Source organism: Sminthopsis crassicaudata, chromosome 1, assembly GCF_048593235.1.
Source record: "Sminthopsis crassicaudata isolate SCR6 chromosome 1, ASM4859323v1, whole genome shotgun sequence".
Taxonomy (NCBI): domain Eukaryota; kingdom Metazoa; phylum Chordata; class Mammalia; order Dasyuromorphia; family Dasyuridae; genus Sminthopsis; species Sminthopsis crassicaudata.
The window spans coordinates 199,164,133-199,185,438 of NC_133617.1; the positions used below are offsets into that span (position 1 = coordinate 199,164,133).

General features: G+C 36.9%; 1 protein-coding gene across 4 annotated transcripts in view; it reads right to left on the bottom strand.

Moving 5' to 3' along the window:
* Nucleotides 1-20,979, bottom strand: part of ZNF407 (zinc finger protein 407) — a 614,546-nt gene extending 593,567 nt beyond the window's left edge. For 2 of the 4 annotated variants that reach the window (XM_074273803.1, XM_074273830.1), the window contains exon 1: nucleotides 20,678-20,979. The gene's annotated coding sequence lies outside the window, so the exon portion shown is untranslated. Of the gene's footprint in view, nucleotides 1-19,945; nucleotides 19,996-20,677 lie in introns of all 4 variants that reach the window. The other 2 variants (XM_074273810.1, XM_074273819.1) reach the window with 2 other exon arrangements.
* Nucleotides 20,980-21,306: the final 327 nt, after the last annotated feature.

Here is a 21,306-nt window from a genome sequence, read left to right on the forward strand (position 1 = left end):
TGGAGTAACAGAATCCACAAATATCTGGAATGTAACCAGTTTCCAGCAAAAGACATCTTGAAAAAACTTCAGGATAGGCCTGTCTCAATTGGATAGGGGAGGACATGGTCCAGTACAGGATCATCACAGGTAGGTCCAGGGAGGAGAGGGCCCATACAGGCAATATAATGGAAGGCTTTTAGCCAAAATACAGCAGTATTGGCTAATTTGTCCTGGTTCAGAGGGCCAGGGTGAGCAGATTGGCTGACCTCCAACCCAACTACAGAAGGCAAATAGCGAGTCCCTGAATCCAAGACATAAGTTGGTCAGGTCCACCTAGCATAGAGGGGAAGCCTACAGCACCACCAGCTCCAGCACAGGCAGCACTTGCAGGCCCTGTTGCGCTGTAGAGAAAGCTCAGGACAATCTCTCCTGTGCTCTAGGAGCAGATCTGAACCTTTAAAAATGAGCAAAACAGCAAAAAGAGCCCTGACCATAGATAGCTATAATGGAGACAAGAAAGAACAAAACTTAAACCCTGAGGACGCTACTGGCAAAACTCCTCCAGATGAAGACTCAAAGGGGAAATATGAACTCATCTTCAACTCAAAAAGTTCTCCTAGAAGAATTCAAAAAGGTCTTAAAAGAAGAAAAATGAGGAAAGGAAATGAAAGGTTTATAGGAGAGTTTGGAAAAGAAAACAAAGTGACTAAAGAAAATTCCTTTAAAAACAGAACTGTTGAAATGGGAAAAAAAAAATCCAATAAACACTACAACTTCTTTAAAAATACAATTGGCCAAAAGCAAAATAATGTTAAAAAAGCTAGCTGAAGAAAATAATTCACTAAAAAATTCGAACTAGACAAATAGAAGTGAATGACTCAATGAGACATCAAAAATTAAACAAAACCCAAAAAATGAAAAAATAGAAGAAACTGTAAAATATCTCAATGGAAAAACAACTGATCTGGAAAAAAATATCCAGAGAGACAATTTAAGAATTATAAGAGATTTGAGGCAGGGAGACCAATTAAGAAGTTAGTTCCCAATAATCTAAGTAAGAGATGTTATAGGTCTAAAGTCATGGCTATAGAAGTAAAAGAAAGAAATATAAATGCAGAAAAGACAAGATTTAATAATCAATTAGATACATGAGTTAAGGAAGAATGAGGATTGTAAGAATGCCAAGATTACAACCCAAGAATATTGTAAGACAGTGGCATCATTGACAAAAATAGTTATTTTGAGGGAGTGAGAGCCTATGGAGAAAAGAAAGAGTTCAACTTTAGACAGGTTGAATTTATTAAATCTCTGGGACATTCTGCTTGAAACATCCAGTAAATATTTGGTAATCTCAGACTGAAGCTAAGGGGAAGGAAAAAGGCTATTTACATAGATCTCAGAGTTGAAGTTAACAAGAAAGCAAAGGCAGAAAAGAAAAAAGCCTAGGAATAATAGAACCTTAAAGAAGCTCAATAGATGGGGAGGAATAATATGCATGATAAGCCAACAAAGGAGACTGAGCAGAGACAGGTAGGAAAGATGAACCAGAAAAGAGTACTGTTATAAAAAACCACAAAGGAAAGAGTATGCAGGAAGAAAGAGTATTCAAGAGCATCAAACACAGCATATGTTAGGATTTTAGAGCAAGCCAAGAAAGCACTTCTAGTTATATAAGATCAGATGCCAGATTCCAAAGGACTGAAAAGTGGATAAAGAGAAAAGTAAAAAGAGTGTAAATACCTTTTGCAAGCAATTTAGCTCAGAAAGGGAGGGATATAGGGCAATAGCTTGGGGGCATGATAAAAGACTAATGAAGTTCTAAGAATGGAGGAGACAAGCATATTTGAATGAGTAGAAAAAAAACCTATTGCTAGGGGAAGGTTTAAGATTCAGGACAGTGACTAATTGCGCGTAATAGAATGAAAAGATGGTAGGGGATGGAATCAAATATACATTACAGAGGGATTGACCTTGTCTAAGGTAGAGTCATCTCTCCTGGACCTGAGACCAAGAGAAAGGAGTTAGGAGATGATATCCAGAGGTTTTTAAATAAAGAGAATGGGGGCAGCTAGGTGGTGCAGTGGATAGAGCACCAGCCCTGAATTCAGGAGGACATAAGTTCAAATCTGGTCTCAGACACTTAACACTTCCTAGCTGTGTGACCCTGGGCAAGTCACTTAACCCCAGCCTCAAAAAAAAAAAAAAAAAAAAAAAAAAGAGAGAATGAAAGAAAATCATAGTCAAGTTTAATAGCCTCAATTTTTTTTTTTTTGGCAGTGTAAGAGGTAATCTAGGAAAAATTGTTAATATGATAGGTAGATGAATAAAGATCCAAATTTCTCTCACCAGGGTAGAACTTATGCAAATATAAAAACTGATCTCACAAGTACAAGTGGAGACAAAAGTTTAACCAATTTCCCTGGAAGAAGTTTTACTGCAATGCAAACTCAAGCTAACTGTTCTCATAGGCCTCATAACTTCTAAAAGGGATATGAAAATTCTTATACTTTGCCCTGGTCAGATCATATCTGAAATATCAAGTTTGATTCTGGACCCCATAGTTTAAGACTACTGTTAAGCCAAAGAGCAAGCACAGGAGAGTAATCAGGATGGTAAAATGTCTTTAAGGTCATGTTATAAGATATGAAATTATTAGAAATATTAGAAATAACTGGGGATGTCTAAATACGATCTAAGAAAAAAATGGGGAATGAGATGGCTGTCTTCAAATATTTAAAGGACTGTTAAAGGGAAAAGACGACTTCTTTTGTCTAGGAATGGGTTGAGATTTTAAAGACACAATTAGACATGATGTTCAGAAAAAACTTATAAAAATTAGAGCTATAGGCAGCAAAGAATTGCAAACTGAGTAGATGCCCATCAATTAGGAAATGGTTGAATACATTATGGTATGTTAAATAAAATATTGTTCTATAAGAAATTATGAGCAAGCAGATTTCAGAAAAGCCTGGGAAAATTTACATGAACTGATGCTGAGTGAAGTGAGAACAACCAGGGAAACACCATACACAGCAACAGCAAATAGTGTGATAATCAACTATGATAGACTTAGCTCTTCTCACCAGTGAAATGATCCAAGCCATTTCCAATAAACTTGGATGAAAAATGTTATTCATATCCAGAGGGAGAACCAAGGAGGTTGAATATTGATCAAAGCATACTATTTTCACTTTTTTTTTTCTTTCTCATGATTTTTCCTTCTTGTTCTGTTTTTCTCTTCCAACATGACTTATATGGAAATATGAAAAAAAAAAAAATTTTTTTAAAAAGAGTTGTCCCTGTCCCTGTCCCTGAGGATGGTTACTTCCACCTTACTTGAAGTTTTAAAACAGAGGCTATACTTGGCAAGTATATTATATAGGGGATTCTTTAAAGGTTGGACTAGATGGCTATTAATATACAAAATGCAAAATTATATACTTAAATAATTTAATATTCTTTAGTAATTGTATAGAACACTAAAGGAGGAAAAAGATTACAGGGGAAATCACTTAAGAGAATACTGTAGGAGCAGCTAGGGGGTGCAGTGGATAGAACACCAGCCCTGAAGTCGGGAGGGCCCAAGTTCAAATCTGGTCTCAGACACATAACACTTCTTAGCTGTGTGACCCTGGGCAAGGCACTTAACTTCAATTGCCTAAGCAAAAAGAAAAAGAGAATACTGTAATAGTCCGAGTGAAAACTGATTAGTGGAAAAGGTAAAGAATGGTAGAAATGATCTGATAGTAGAATCAATACTTGGCAAAAGATCCACAAAAAAAAAAGATGAACGAAATCTCAGGTTACAAAACCAGATGACCAGAATGGTTATACCTACATAGAAATTATTAGACGGCAATTGTAGGGGCACATAGGTAGTACAGTGGATAGAGCACCAGCCCTGAAGTCAGGAGGACCTGAGTTCAAATCTGGTCTGAGACACTTGACACTACCTAGCTGTATGGCCCTGGTCACTTAACCCCAATTGCCTCAGCAAAAAACAAGAAAAAAAAAATTGTCTTATCTGTCCTGATAAAAAACATTGAAATATATATTTGCCAATTTTTGACAGTCACAAGAGGTCTAATCTTAGTTAATTATAGCTGTTTCTGAGTGGAGCCCACCAGTTGAGGAATGACTGAAAAAGTTATGACATATGAATGTAATGATCAAGAGAATGATTTCAGAAAAGCTTGCAGAAACTTACATGATGCTAAGTGAAGTGAGTAAACCCATGAACACGTTGTACACAGCAACAAGATTATGTGATGATCAACTCTTGATGGATTTAGCTCTCTTCAACAATGAGGTGATTCAGGCCAGATCCATTAGAATTGTGGTAGAGAGAACTATCTGCATCCAGAAGAACTGTGGGGACTGAATGACTGAATATGGATCAAAATATAGTATTTTCACCTTTTTTTGTTATTTGCTTGCTTTTTTTTTTCTTTTTCCTTTTTCCTCTAATTTTTCTTGTGCAGCATGATAAATGTGCAATATATATAAAAGAATTGCACATATTTAACCTATGCTGCCGACGGGAGGAGGGGAAGAAAGGAGGGAAAAAAATTTGGAACACAAAGATTTTTGCAAGGGTGAATGTTGAAAACTACCTGTGCATGTATTTTGAAAATAAAAAGCTTTATTATTAAAAGAAAAATAAGAAGAAAAAATAATTATGGCTGTTTCTTTACAAAGATAGCTTTTTCCTCCTTCATTCCAAAGGTCAACTGACCTATAGCATCAACTGAATTTTGAGTGATTTGAAAGTTGTGGCATTTATTCATACTACTATAAATAGGAAACAAGTGTGTCTGTGCAGAGAACATTCTTAAAGGACTTTGGCTCAAAATAGCTGCATTTTTCCTACTTCAGTGCCTTCTTTCTTCTCTAATTGGTGAATCTGAAGTTAACTTTGGGGAAATAATCTTTATAATTGAATAGTCTGATATGGGACTTGATCTGCCAAAACTGGTGGCACTAAATTTTCCACTACATTTTTAGAAGCATCCATATTTTCAATGAACTCAAGTCTTTGGTGAATACCCAACAAACCCAGAGGATTGGTTATTGCCTGGAAAGTGAAGACTACAAACATTAATAATTACTAGGACTTAATAAATAAGGAGACATTTGATGGTATCCTAAGTATGTGATGAGGTAAACTAAACTGCTTTCATTTTTTTCAGTTAACTGGTTTCCTCTTCTTATAGCTTCACAACTGAATAAGGGAAGATATGTTGAACCTGAAATGCATAATCTCTTTATTTATTCTGAGCCCCTGTAAGAAATGACCAGCAGAAGGAATACAGAGAGGCTTGGAGAAACTTACATCAACTGATGCTGAGTGAAATGAATAGAACCAGAAGATCTCTGTACACTTCAATGTTGAATGAAGATGTATTCTGATGGAAGTGGATACCTTCAACATAAAGAAGATCCAACTCACTTCCAGTTGATTAATGATAGAAATAACTACACCCAGAGAAGAAACACTGAGAAGTGAATGTAAATTGTTAGCACTACTGTCTATCTACCCAGGTTATTTATACCTTCAGAATCTAATACTTAATGTGCAACAAGAAAATGGTATTTACACACATATATTGTATCTGGGTTATATTGTAACATATGTATATGGGATTGCCTGTCATCGGGGAGAGGGAGTGGAGGAAGGGGGGGGATAATTTGGAAAAATTAATACAAGGGATAATATAAAAAAAAAATTACTCATGCATATATACTGTGGAAAAAAAATTCTAAATTAAAAAAAAAATTTATTCTGAGCCCTTATGTGATTCTTAAAAATTGTTTATGTGTGTGTTGCTATATTCTATTTAGCAAACAATTACTGTATATTCTTGCATTTTTGTGCATATGTCTCAACACCACCTCTCTTTCACTAGCAATTGACCACAGGCTCCATGAGAACAGGGACCATTCAATTCAAAGATTTATTAAATGTTTACTTTGTACAAGGCACTGGAAGAAAAAAAAGACCAAAAAAAAAATTTAGTACCTGCTCTCTAAGAGCTTACATTCTTCTGGAAGTGTGAGAACTGGATACAGCATATATACACATTTAATAAATAAAAAGTAATTTGAGAAACATCATTAAACAACTGGGATAAGACTTCACAGGAGGTGGTAGACTGATCTAAATTCAGAGAAAAGATGGTTAGGATAAGATAAACTCATTAAAAAAAAAAACTTTGAATAAAAGGATTGGTTTCAAGAGACAGAAATAAAAAATACATTCTAGATATAAGAAACAATTTGTACAAATGCACAGTAGTAAGAAACAGGATGTAAAGTTCAAGGAAATATTAATACTCCAATTTGGTTGAAACAATACATGAGGTAAAAATAGCCTAAAGAATGGGAAAGAATGTTGGAAAAACACTAAAGAATCTCAAAAGGCAAGATGAGGAGTTTGTATTTTGTCCTTTCTTAGATACATATGTGAATTTTGGTCTTCCATTAGAGGTACACTGGTTTATTCAATATTAGTAAATTTTAATTTGGTACAAGTTTTTACTTAGGTTAAGCTAACAAATTATTATTTTTGACAATACAAAGGAAGTTATGAGAAAAGCCAAAATACCTGGACTCCAATCTAGCCTCTTGATACTAATTGTATGAAACTAGGTAAATAATTTACTCTGACCCTCAATATGCACATCTATAAAATGGGGATTTTTGTCATACCCTGAAAAAACAAATGAGAATGTAGAAGCAATTCTTAAATTACAAAATGCTACATGTTACAATGACTTTAAAAAAATGATTTTATAATTAAATATACTAATTGTTCTTTAGTGCTTATAGACATTAACTTGTTTGAGCTTTTAGCCACAGACCACATATTCTATCATGCAAATAATATTGTTATCCACCATGCTGGGAAGATGAGTTGCTCCAGATAGTAAAATATTCCTTTTCATGTCTGTTTACCACATGCATACCATACTGAAACATTATTTCTCAAAAAAATTAAGACCAGCATAATGCACCAGAAAGCTGTTAAACATGAGCTAATTCATGATAATTCACCTGGGATTTAAAAATCTTGCAGTGCTTCAGAATTATAGCAAAGATTCATTTCATTCATCAAGTGTGGAAAGCACTGGTTTTTATATTTTTACAATGCCTAACAATAGGAAAACTAATGTCCAAATTACTTTTATCTATTAAGACTGTCACAAATGGGGGGAAAGGGGAAGGGAAGGAAATCACACTTGCAGTCTTATTTGAAACCCCTGTTATTTCCTTCAACTTTAGTCAAAACCAAACAGTAACAAAGGCAAGTTACCTAATACTGATTTAAGATTTGCATGAATAATTCTATCATAAAATCTCATATAAGATTATAGCCTTGAAAAACTAAAAAGGTCCTGAAGAATATGACTAATGTAACTCCTCTTTTTTTCATGGCTTATGAAACTAAGGCCCCAAAACATTGCTCAAGTCCTACAATAGGGTAATGAAACTCAGAGATTAGGTTTTGATCACTCAATTTCCAATACAGCACTCTTCCCACTGTTCCATGCTGATATATCTGCACCCTGGAATTGGAAGACTATGCACTTACTTATGTCACACACTAATTAAAAGTTTCCTCAATGTTTAACTTTCATCAATTTCTAAAATAAGAAGAAGCAGAGTACAGTAGAAAGATTACTTGGTTTCAAATCAGAAGTCCTATTTTAGGAAGTCTTCCTATTGGAGAACAGCTAAGTGGTACAATGTACAGAATGCCAAATCTGGAGTACAGAAGACTCATCTCCCCAAATTCAAATCTGGTTTCAGATACTTATTAGCTGTGTGACTCTAGGAACTTCACGTAAACCTTGTTTGCTTCAATTTCCCATCTATAAAATGAGCTGGAGAAGAAAATGGCAAACCATTCCAGTATCTTTGCTAGACAACCCCAAATGGAGTAAGGAAGAATTGTGAATACAACTGAAAATGGCAAAATGAAGAGGAGTTCTATCTACTGAATCTAATTTGATCTTTTTTTTGAAAACCCAGTCATCAGTAATTATAATTATCCAATATTAGGCTGAGCTATGAAAATGTAGTTATCTTTTCTGTATTGTCTTCTGCTTTTACTCTCAGCAATCACATGTGATATCCGTACAACAGAAGAGACCTTCTAACCTAGTCTCTAAGTGATGCAACTTCCCTATGCTTTAGTTAACTTTTGCCCAAAGTAACCCACTTCATTTTTAAACAATTATTAGGAAGTTTTTCTCTATGTTGAGTAAAAATCTGTCATTTTAATTCTTCTACATATCATAAGAATTCAGATCAGCATAGCTATTATAACTCTATGTAAATTTAAAATTACTAAATTCAATGAAAGCCTGAGAATCTCTTCTAAGTAAAAAGCACAATCCTGAATGCATAGAACTTTCAAAAACTATTCCCATGGGTCCAGAGACCATTTTTTTGAGTCCTAACTCTCAACTTTGTTTGAGATTAAGATTACTGGAAATCTAGTCACCAGTTAACTTGGATGCTAGTTTAATCTCAAAATTCCACTCAGTAACTATGCTTGGAAACTTCAGAGACAAAAGGGAAAAAGAGATGGGAGAAGGGAGGGGAAAAGACCAAAGGGAAAAAAGAATGTAATGAGAAAAATTTTGTTTCTACAATGGAAGAAACAGCCTCCTGCACTAGAATAAGGAGGAGCTGTTGGGAAGAGAGCTAAAATCTGAATTGTGTTTTCATTTCTATTTTTAGCTTCTCCCCACCCCTTCCCCAACTAGCACCCTAAAGAGCTTTCACAAAGTCAAAATGAAAACGTATTATTTCTATCTATGAGATTTTGAGGTCTTTGAGGGACGACTTTCATACTTCTTTGCATACCCAGCACTCAGCCCAGGACCTGGCACTTAAGCAGCATCTACTGTACATTCATTCAACATGACTACCTTTCTCCATTAATGTCCCCAAATCAGAGTATCAAAGAATCATAAATTAGGGAGTTTATCCTTCCCAATCCATTTATGAAAAACTGAGGCCCAGGAAGTTTAGTAACTTGTCTGATTTCAAACAGGCTAAAAAACAGCAGAAACAAGAATCAAATCCAGAGCCCCTTCATCTGCAGCACTCTTAATTATAGAAAAAAACATAGTGGAGAGGGACTTCAGAGGTCATCAGAGGTATCATCTTTCATATTCCTGTCAAGTGGTCACCTAGTTACCACTTAAAACACTTCCAGAAAATTCACTATTCCTTGAGATGTGCCTTTCCATTTTTGTTTAGCTCCAATTATTAAAACCTTCCCATTATGCTGAATTTAAAAAACAAAAGAAAACAAAACAACTGGATGTGGAATTAGGGCATTAGTCAGAATACCACTTCAGACAATTACTAAGTAAGCCTAAAGAGCTCATTTAATCTTGAAAAGGCCTCTTATCTGCAAAATGACAAGGTTGGATGTGATGATCTTAAAAGTTCTATCCAATTCTACTATACATGATTCTATCTCTCTTCAATATGATACTATTTTAACTATGTGAAGACTTATAATACTCCCCAAAGTCTTCCCATTTTCTAATGCTTCCTTGGGTATTTTGCCCAGTACACAAATGCTGGGGAGTAGTTGTGAGTTGATCTTCCCCCCATCAAATCCATCCTTGTTCCAAATTTCCAGTTAACATCAAAGCCATCAACCACCATTTCCCCCCAAGCTTCATAACTTTGAAATCAATGTTCTCAACTCCTCTCATTTTGCCTCACCCCACATATCCAAAGTTCCAAGTCTTGCCCTTTCTACCACCACATCTCTCAATCGTTCTCAAAATCACTTTTCCTATTTCAGGCCAATCTTTTTTGTAGGATACACAAAAAGGCCTCTTAATTACAGGATGGCCCCCTGGCATCCTGTTTGTCTTTTTCTGAACATGCTCCAACTTATAAATGTATCCTCTAAAATACAGCTTCCCAGAAGTGAACATATCAGATATAAAAACAGTCTAATCAGAACAATCACCTCAGCCTGTCAAAATACTAAAATTCTATCAAAGCAATCTAAGACCTTGATTTGTATTGATCTTATAATTTATCAGAATATCTAGGTATTTTTGACATGAACTTTTTTTTCCCCCCTGAGGCTGCGGTTAAGTGACTTGCCCAGGGTCACACAGCTAGGAAGTGTTAAGTGTATGAGACCAAGTTTGAACTCGGGTCCTCCTGAATTCAGGGCTGGTGCTCTATCACTGCGCCACCTAGCTGCCCCAACATGAACTGTTTATTGATCAAATCTCTAACCTATAATTCTATGACTAACTTCTTTTTTTTATTATTATTATAGTTTTTATTTACCAGATTCAGATGGGTAATTTTACAGCATTGACAATTGCCAAACCTTTTGTTACAATTTCTCCCCTCTTTCCCCCCCACAGATGGCAGGTTGACCAATACATGTTAAATATGTTAAAATATACGTACAGATGCTATACCTAACTTCTTAACCAAGTGCTGGACCTTATATTGTATTGTCTTATTATCTTGTGATAAGCTTGTGAAATATTGTTGGATCCTGATTCAGTCAAACCGTTTATTAGTTTTGCCTTTCAAATTCAAAAATCATTCCAAAATCTGGTAAATATATTATCAATATCTTCATTTTATTGATTTTATTGACAATTTATTAAAAAGAATAAAACCAGGGGCAGCTAGGTGGCGCAGTGGATAGAGCACCAGCCCTGAATTCAGGAGGACACAAGTTCAAATCTGGTCTCAGACACTTAACACTTCCTATCTGTGTGACCCTGGGCAAGTCACTTAACCCCAGCCTCCAAAAAAAAAAAAAAAAGAATAAAGGCAAGGACAGAAGTTTTAGCACTCAATCTCATCTCTAGTCAGATCAACACCACTACTACATTAATCATTTCTCTTCAAATCCAGTCATTAATCCACTTCTAGACTTAAATGACTGAAGTTCTTGCCCACCTACAAGTACATCATGAGATTCTGTCAAATGTTTTCTATACGTATTCTAGAGGAATGAGGAAAGCATTCATGATCAAAGATGGAAAAGTTCACTAGAAGTAAAATATGTAATTTTAATTTCATAAAAGAAGTTTTTACACAACCAAAACAAATGCAGCCAATATTAGGGGGGGAAAGGCAGAAAATTGGAGAAGAGGGGAAATGTTATTGAAAGTTTCCCTGACAAGAACCTTATTTTTCAATAAGGAAACAAAAACCAAACTTACAAAAATAGAAGTAAATCACCAATTTACAAATGGTCTAAGAATATGATGTGAAATGAGCAGATCAGGATAACAATCTTGTATAGTACACATCTTCAGAAGAGGATAGAGAGAACTGATGAACTCAAAGGGCACACTGGAACATATTTTTTAATTCTTAGGTCCCCAGGACAAATTTGCAACAAACTAGAGAAAAATCAAGACAACCTGGAGCAAAGCGGGAGTTCTCCAAGTACAACCCAAGATCTGAGGAATGACCCCACATCAGGGATTAACCAGTGTGAGGGGCTAACACCTCCAGGCTAGCTCCCCAGAAATACCAAAAGGGGACCCTTGGGACAACCTAAGTTTGGCTGCAGCCTCAGCAGGAACCACAAAAACTTTCACCTCCAGGACTGTATGTGGACTTCCAGATGCCTGAGGGAACCTCCACTAATTAGGAACACCAGGGCCAGCAGTGCTACACACAATCTGCCCTGCCCATCAGTGAGTGCAGTGGGGCATGGAATATGCTGGCTGCAGGCAATTCAAGAGAAGCCTGGTTTGAGGTTCCAGGTCAGAGGGAAAAACAGAAGTGAAGCTAAAAGCACCATCTCTCTCCCACCTCACAATTGAAGGTACTTACACTAATACTTCTCATTAAAAAAAAAAAAAAAAAAAAAAATGAACCAGCAAAGAAAAACCCAACCATAGAAACTACTATAGGAATAGCAAAGACTAGAGTTAATTTTTTTTCTTTTTTTTTTTAATTAATTTTATAATTATAACATTTTTTGACAGTACATATGCATAGGTAATTTTTTCTTCTTTCTGAGGGTGGGGTTAAGTGACTTGCCCAGGGTCACACAGCTAGGAAGTGTTAAGTGTCTGAGATCAAATTTGAACTCGGGTCCTCCTGAATTCAAGGCTGGTGCTCTACCCACTGCGCCACCTAGCTGCCCCAAATAGGTAATTTTTAACAACATTATCCCTTGTACTCCCTTCTATTTCAAATTTTACCCTCCTTCCCTTCAACCCCTCCCCTAGATGGCAGGCATTCCCATACATATTGAATATGTTATAGTATATCCTAGATACAATATATATGTGCAGAACCGAATTTTGTTGTTGTTGTTGCAAAGGAAGAATTGGATTCAGAAGGTAAAAATAACCTGGGAAGAAAAACAAAATATGCAAACAGTTTACACCCATTTCCCAGTGTTCTTTCTCTGGGTGTAGCTGATTCTGTCCATCACTGATCAATTGGAACTGGATTACATCTTATCTATGTTGAAAATATTAGGGTTAATTTTTTAAGGAGTAAAAATCAAAAGCTTCTTCTAGCCCAAAGAGTAATGTGAAATGGCTCCCTGCCCAGAGGCAATTTATAAAACAAAAAAGAACTTAAAAATCAAATGAGAGTGAGGAAAAACAAAACAAAAAAAAAAAAAAAAAAAACACATCCAAGAAAAAGATTATGAAAAAAAAAGTAAACTAGAGAGAGGGGCAGCTAGGTGGCGCAGTGGATCTAGAGAACTAGCCCTGAAGTCAAGAAGACCTGAATTCAAATTTGATCTGATACATAACATTTCCTAGTTGTGTGACCTTGGGCAAGTCACTTAACCTCAATTGTCTCAGCAAAAAAAAGTAAATTAGGAAAGGAGATGAGATGCAAAGTCTCAAAAATGAAAATAATTCAAAAATTGGGCATGAGGAAGCTAGTGACATTGTAAGAGGTCAAGAAATAACAAAACAATATAAAGAATGAAAAAAATAGAATAGAATATAAAGAATAGAAAAAAAAATAGAACAGAATGTGAAATATAAGAAAAACAACAAGTGTGGAGAACAGATCAAGAAGAGAAAATATAAGAATTGGACTATCTGAAAACTGTGATCCAAAAAAGAACCTTGATACAATAATGCAAGAAATGATGCAAGAAAATTGTTCTGGAGTAATAGAATATGAGGAGAAAGTAGAAATAAAAAAAATTCACCTATCACCACCTTAAAGAAATCTTTTGTAGAAAACCTAGGAATATTATTGCCAAATTTTGAAACTCCCAGACCAAAGAGAAAACTTTGCAAGAAACAAGAAAAAAACAATTCAAATGTGCTGGAGCTACAATTAGAATTGTACAGAATTTATCAGCAGTCAAAATAAAAGACAAACAGGTCCTGGAAGTATATATACTGGCAATCAAAAGAACTAGGCCTGCAGTCAAAAATATCACATTCAGCAAAATTATCCATAATATTGAATGGAAAAAAAAATGCCATTCATTGGCATATTTTCAGGACTTTCAACCAAACCCAAATATAATTTCAAATAATTTAACATGGACAAATTTATGTTTTTTTCATAGAAACGTATACCACATATTTAAGATTGACAGCAGTCATTGGATAGCTCAAAAAATTTAATACAAATGAGGTGTACAGAAAGAACAGCCATAGTGGCATTAGAGGGGGGAGGGTGGCTCCTAGTTCTGAAAGCCTACTCACATCAGGAATGAGTTAAATAGGCAACACTACTTATATAGCATGAATATCCTCCAAAATCTATAAAGAAATAAGTATTGGGGGGGGGAGTTTGGGTAGTCGGGAAAGCAAAGGGTGGGGGGAAGTAATACTAAGGCAAGTTAAGGAACAGAATTAAAGCAGAAGAGTTAATGAGGATAGGAGACAATGAGATATACACAAATGCTATAAAGATTAGGAGTAGAATTTATTAGAATTTTAAAGGCATCTTTATATACAGGTATATGCATGTGTATATTTATGTCTGAGTATATATAAATATATGTGTGTGGTTCTGTAGATGAGTGAGTGTGTGTGTTTATCTGATATATCTGTGCTTAACTACAGCCTGTTTGGGGAGATGGGGGAATGAAAGGAAAAAAATGAATTTAAAAAGTTCGGAAGTAGAGAACAAAAGAATAACCTACAAGGAAACAAAGAAGGGCATTTACGAACATAATTTCTTCTATTATTATATATCCTTTCTTGAACTGGAAATTTGTTATATATTCTGAATCCTCCCTGATATTCTGCTGAGCATGACAATATTCTGTTTTATTTTGCTTTCCTTTTTGTTCTTCTTTGAAATAAGCATAAGAAAAGCAATTATCTTCTGAAATCCAATTCAACAAGCTTCTATTACAAGTCTCACCACATACTTTCCTAGTCAAGAGTCAAGGTCTCTCTATTACCTTTAGAAAAAAGAATACAAATGCCTGTTTGGCATTTAAAGGCTTTCACAACCTGATGCCAACTTATCTTCTCTATACACAAGATGCTGTCTTCATGCCTTTACATACTGCACTTCATTGCCTGAGACATGCTCCCTTTTCCCCTTTAAATCTTGGAATCCCTTTAAAGTACAGCCTAAGAGTCCCCTCCAAAAGGCCTTCTCTGTTAAATGTTCCTCCTCACCCTTTAATATTACTCTGTGCACACACATATTTATATTTTCTTCACTCCTATTCACACATATATCGCCCAGTCAAATGTAAGCTCTCTGAAAGCTTCTTGTCTTTATTATCACAGTACTAGTCTACCTACAAATTTATCATTTATTGAAGAGATGCTCAAGGATACTCCCCAACACATACCAGCCTGGTGGTTGGAGTGTTACAACTTGCACATGTTTTCAGTTATACTAATGGGGTTTTTTCCTAATTTAGTTTCTATTCCCTTCTTTTGGGGGTGGGGGTTCTCTCTCCAATTCAGAATAGCATAAGAGAGATGTTGCCTTTTGAAATCTATTTTCAAAAACTGGAACTAGGACAGATCCTTCCTACCTAAAAGACTTCTTGTTTAGGCTAAAAGGTCAATGTTTCTATCATCCTAGGATCAGTCCATCAAAGTTCTTAAGTGCCATCATAAGAGTGTTTGCAGAAATGTTTACAGACACCAAAGTGACGAAAGTCTTCAAGTCACACAAAGGTTTTGCTATTCATTAATGAAGAAACTATCCACACTAATAAAATCATGGATCCTTAAAAAAAATATATATTTTATTATACTGAACATCAAGCATGGGAAGGTTTATTTTATGGTCACTTTTTATTTCAGGTCCACTTATTTTCCATGGAGAAAAATAACTATAACCCAACAGCCCATTATAAAGAAGTTAAACCCCATCTCACATATACTCTCTTGAAAAGATAAATTATATCTTTTCTTCCAAAAGTAGTACAAACTTATAAGACTAGGAATTTTTTTTTTTAGTTTAATGTCCTATATACACCATTTCTATCAGGGCCAGCAGAGGCTCATTGGTCTTGCATTAGGGAAATTGACTTGAAAAGCTGAAGACTTTCCTCCAATTATTAAGCCAATAGGTATCTTTATCCACTGACAACATACTCTAAAACAGAAGTGTCAAACTCAAAGCCCACAAAACATCCAAGTGCTGCAAGTAAGATTAAAATATAATTAGGATTATAACAGCAATTGCTGTGATAGTTGAGAACTAAAAACAAAGTATATTAAGTGGAGAATAACTAAACAAGTTGTGGTACATGAATGTAATAAAATGTCACAGTGCTCTAAGTGATGAATGTGATGAATACAAAGAAATATGGAAATCTATGTAGTAATATAGAAGAAAGCAGAACCAAGATAACAGACACAGTAACTATAACAATGTAAATGAAAAGAATGACACATCAAAAAATCAAAATTAAATGTAACAAAATTATAAAAGATCAAGCAGAACTTGAATAAAAAGATGCTCGAGGATACCTCCAACACATATCATCATGGAGATGGGAGGTCCACAAGTGTTACACATTGCACATGTTTCAGACTTTTTCAAATTTATCAGTTATACTGTTGGGGGGGAGGGGTTCTCTCTAAAATATGTCATATAAGATAGTTCTTTGGAAGGGGGAGAGAAGGGATATTTGAGATAACTATGATAACATAAGAAACAGAAAACATTATTAAAAAACAACTTTTAAAAAACTGAGAAATGCTTAACAAAATCAATAAAATGCAACAGAAAAATAATATGAATTTGTGATTTTCTAAGTCCATATGCAGCCTATAATTTGACATTACTGCTCTAAAAGACTCCTACTACAATCTGGTAATAATTTCCATAGTTTCTTGACCTAAATAATGGAAACTGGTTGTTGCTTCCAGTTCTGGCCCTCAGAATTTAGCACTCATGTTTTCCCTTCCTCAACACACAGGCTGAATCTCAGTAAAAGACTGTGGCTTGACTTTACCTCATTATCTTTCCCCTAAAAACTCAATCCCTCTCCAAACTTCCCTACTGTTGTGATCCTTCATTCTTGAGCTTCACAACTTCAGTATTATACCTTACTCTTTCCTCTCCTTATTCCATACATATCCAATCAGTTTCCAAACCTTGACCTTTCTATCTCCATAATCTTATCTTTCAAATACAGTGAACCTGGCTCCCACAGAGGCCAACCTGGTTCGAGCCATTTTCCCTGAACAAAGCCTCCGAATTGGTCTCTCAGCTTCATGTCCTTCCCTTCTCCTATCATCTTTCAGCAAGCAACCAAAGTGATTGTTCTTAATGCTTAGATCTAAATACATCATCACCCCACTCTAATAAATAAAGCTTCTGATTACTTCTAGGCTTAAATATAAATTCTTTTGTTTAGCATTTAAGTACTTTGCAACCTATTCCTTCCTATTTTCCAATATTTTTAAACATTACTCACTTCCACACACATTCTGTAAAACTGGCCTACTTGTTATTCCTCACACAAGGCACTTGGATCTCTTCTTTCATTTTCTTTGCAAGCATTCCAGGATTGGATTGCTCTTCTTCCTCAATCTGACCCTTAGAATTACCTTGGCTTTCCCCAAGACTCAGATCAAGTGCCATTGTCTATTCTTTCCAAGTTCTTGTCCACCCCCACCCCCACATATTTGCTACTGCCTTCTTTTCTAAGATTACCTTGTATCTTCTTTGTATGTATCTCAATGACCCCTTTGAGGGTTTTCTTGGCAAAAGACACTAGAATGTTTTACCATTTCCCTCTCCACTCATTTTACCGATGAGGAAATTGAAATAATCAGTTAAGTGACTTGACCAGCTAGATTTAAACTCGTCTTCCTGCAGACCTAACATTCTATCCTCTGTACTACCTGCCATACGCATCCCACTGTGTATGTATTGTGTATGTATGTATGTATGTGTATATATATATGTAGATACAAATAAATATACAGATGTCAAGAAAAATACTGATTAGTGGATATCCTATTCTCTCTTGACTTCTCTGGTGTGCCCATTACAACATTCATCAGCCCATTCCAGATCCCATTAGTCTAGTTGTGACTTTAGTAGGTCCAAAAAGAGAACTAACAAGTTAAATCAAGGGACTAAGAAGAAGGAAAAAGAAAACAGCTATTCAGGTCACAATGGATCTAGACTATCATAGATTAAGAGGTCCAAATAAAACAACAGATCCTGAGTCAGTCTGATGACGGTGAAGTCTCAACTGGTCAAAATTGATTTTAGTTCAAGTCTGATCATCTCAATTCAAAATGACTCTCAGATGTAGGCTAAAAGACCATTTCCAATCAATTCAAGCTTAATTCTGATAGACCAACCCAACTCAAACAAACCATCCTCTACTGAGACAAATGGACTAACTTAAACCCAGTCTGATACAACTCTGACCAAACCCAGGGACCCTGACAGTAAACAAGAAACAAACAATTCTCTTAAGAAATATTACATAACTCTGATATAATAACATAGGCAGAAGAGAGATAACATAGTATAACACATAGGGAAATGAATACGAGACATGGTATAATACATATGGAAAAAATATGATGTACTGCCAAAAGTTCTAGATTCAAATTCCTGGATCAACAATAAAGTCAACATTAATCACCTATATTCAAGGTACATACTAAGCAGTGGGGATGCAAATCCAAAACTAATATACATGGGCTGTAACAAAGACAAAACGTGTGTGCGCGCGCACGCGCGTGCCATCTTTGAAAGTATTACATTCCACTACAGAAATGAAATGTATTAAAGACTTATTAAGCTTTATGACTTTCAGCAAACCACTGAATTACTCTGCACTTATCTCATCTACAAAAATAAGGAATAATGCTCATATAATACCCTCAGAACTGTGAGAGAAAAGTCTTTTGATGACCTGGAAAACATTTTTTAAAGTATACTTTTTTCAGTAAAGAAAAAAGAGAAAGCTATATTATAGGAAGCAACTAAGTTACTCTGAAATCATCTTGTCTCCTCCAGTCTTTCCAAAAGGGAGCAGAGTAAAAATGAGAAAACTATGGGTGAAATTTGAGTTTTTTTCAATGGTTAAATAAGGCTCTACCCTCTAAAGTACTGACCTCTCTCCTTAAAGTCTGTTATCATCAGAACTTTATCTACTATTAAATTCTGCTTGTGGGGATTCTTTCCCCAGGACTCAATTCCTATGGTAGCCAGAAATTATATCCAGTGAGAGCCCCAAGAGATTCACCACCCTGCATCCTATGGCTTCCCATCAACAATAGTAATCACATCATCAGTTAAAAAACAGAAGTTATTGTCAATGTTCTCTGAACAGAGAATATTGCCTCTGCCACTATCAGGAACACTCAACTGTTAAGAGCCTAAGCAGAAAACACAATTAGTGATCAATACAGGGCAGGTAAGGACAGTTGCTAGGAAAGACTAAGGCCAATTAATAGACTGTTCTAAGTTGGGGAAAAGGCATCCAAATACAGAGGGAATTCTCATTATTGTCTTCTTTTCCCTCTCACTACTTTCTCTATTATCCCCTACTATTTATTCCAGATCAAAACATCATTTCATATGATTCCCTAATGCTACCAAAAGAAATGAGAAGCTACTTAGCTAGTGCACCTAAATGGAACCCAAAAATCAGCAGCCAAGAATAAGAGTGAAAGAAAAGGGTACAAGCTACCTAACACTCCTGGCAACATCAACCTGAACAAGCCTCTTGCCACTCTAATCCCTTCTAGGATTACTCAACCAATACTTCCTCCTAGCTTTCTCAATCTATATCACTTATACTTAAATTGATTCAGAGGAAAATATTTGAACAGAGATCTTGGTGCCAACATTTGTGAAGGATCTGTTATTTTTTCCTCAAAGGCACATCTGACATACACATGCAGCACTACGGAGCAATAGGAAAATGGATCAAAAGGAAATGAACCATTCTGACTTAAGAGATAGCTAAGATAACTGTAAAGACAGAAACAAAAATTATATCAGACCTACGTGTGAACATAAAATTCACACTGTAAAAATCATACAGTGCATTAAATTAGTACTTCTTATTGTTCTTTTCCTTCTTACTTGGTCATGGAGTTAATAGTTCTGTCCACCAAAATATACTACCTTGAAGATGACAGAGCCTAAAAGCTAATGGCTTCCACTGATACATCTGATAGTATTACCCTACCTCCAGGAAAATGGGCAGTGACAAGCAGAAACTGACTAGAAACCCAATACTCCAAAGTGCATTACATGATAAAGGTATGACAAAACAGAAGCTTAAAAAATGTCTGAAAGTGGAAATCAGCTGGATCCATATAAAACAGCAACAGCTAATATTCTGAGGTGGCCACCAGATTCCCAGTCGGCTTAATGAGGGATGGAGACATGTAAGCATGTTCACCATGCAGCTATAACAGTTCCTGTGGTGATGTTCCTAGTCATCAGTCCTGCCGCAGTAGGAAATAACCAACCATTCACCAACATCTGTATCACTTACACAAAAAGGCCCAGGTGGTAGAGCTGACAGCGGGTAAAGTGTCCTGCTGCCTAATAAAAAAAAAAAACAATTGCTGAAGGCCTTTGTGTTAACTTTTAATTCCTAGGCTTATATAGAGTTCTTTATTCTGAGGAGAACAGGGGTTAATAATGAGGCTTCAATTCTCTGAAGTGCAGAGGCGGCTGAGTACCTGTGGATGGAGGAAGGAATGGTGTCCCACACTAGCCTCCCCCCTCCCCAAATTGCAGACAGACACTGCAACCCAGGAACCTGCGCCTGCACAGAAGGAACGTGTAGGTGGTTAGGGTTAGAAGGAAGGGAAAGATAATAATCCCCATCAGTCTCAACTGTGATGTGAAGTGGGAGAGGAGGGTGGAAGAAGGCTCAGGAGAATGGATAATACCCAGAAAAAAGGGCGAAGAATGGAGAAAGAGGGGATGAGAAAGAACGAAGAAGGAAAGATAAGCGAGAGGAAAAGGGAAGAGGAGAAAAAGAAGAGAGGATAAGATGGAAAGGAGGAGGGAGAGATGGAGAGGGGGGAGAGGGAGGGGGAAGGGGGAAGGATGAAGAGAGAGAGGGAGGGGGGAAGGAAGAGAGAGAGTGAAAGGCCCCAGCGGAGACCCTGGCGGCGAGCTGCCCCTGCCCGAGATCCCCACGCCGCCGCTGGGGCTCAGCCCAGACGCCGGACGGTCCCCGCCCCCAACCCCCCGCCCTAGCCAGATAATAACTTACCTGTTTGCTGGCTGAATCGCTCCTGTTCTCCCCTCTGACTGACTCCTCCGGCTCACCGTCTTCCCTTCGGGGAGGAGGCGGGACTTCTCGTCCCGCAGTTGAACGACTTCCGGCGGGAGCTAGACTACCCGATCCGGGAGGGAGGGCCGGATACCCAGGCCAAGAAAGTAAAACCTGGTGCTGAGCCGGCGAAGCCGACGTCACTGAGAGAATACCGGGTTCCACCTTCTTGTCCCAAGCGGCCGGCGGCCCAGAACCCTGTCCACGATCAGGTCTTCTAGTTCCCGCCGGAAACCGCACAACTTCGGGACCGGAAGTCCCGCCCCTAAGCTTAGGGAAGACGGCGAGTCAAAAGAATCAATCAGAGGGGGAAGCGAGGAGCTTGAGAAAAGCATGAGGCCGCAAGTTAAGGTTTTATCTGGCCAGGGCACGGGAGCCTCCGAGGGAGGGACTGAGATTGCCCCGCTCCTGGCCACTTAGTAAGATCGCGGGACTGGGGCCGCTGGGCATCCGGGTCCCGGTCGGGGGCGGTTCCCCTCCCGCTTTTTCCCCGTCTTCCCCTCGCCTCAGCTTCCCCCCTCCCGCTCTGTGCTCCCCTTATCCATCTCCAGCCCTGAAAAACCCCTTTC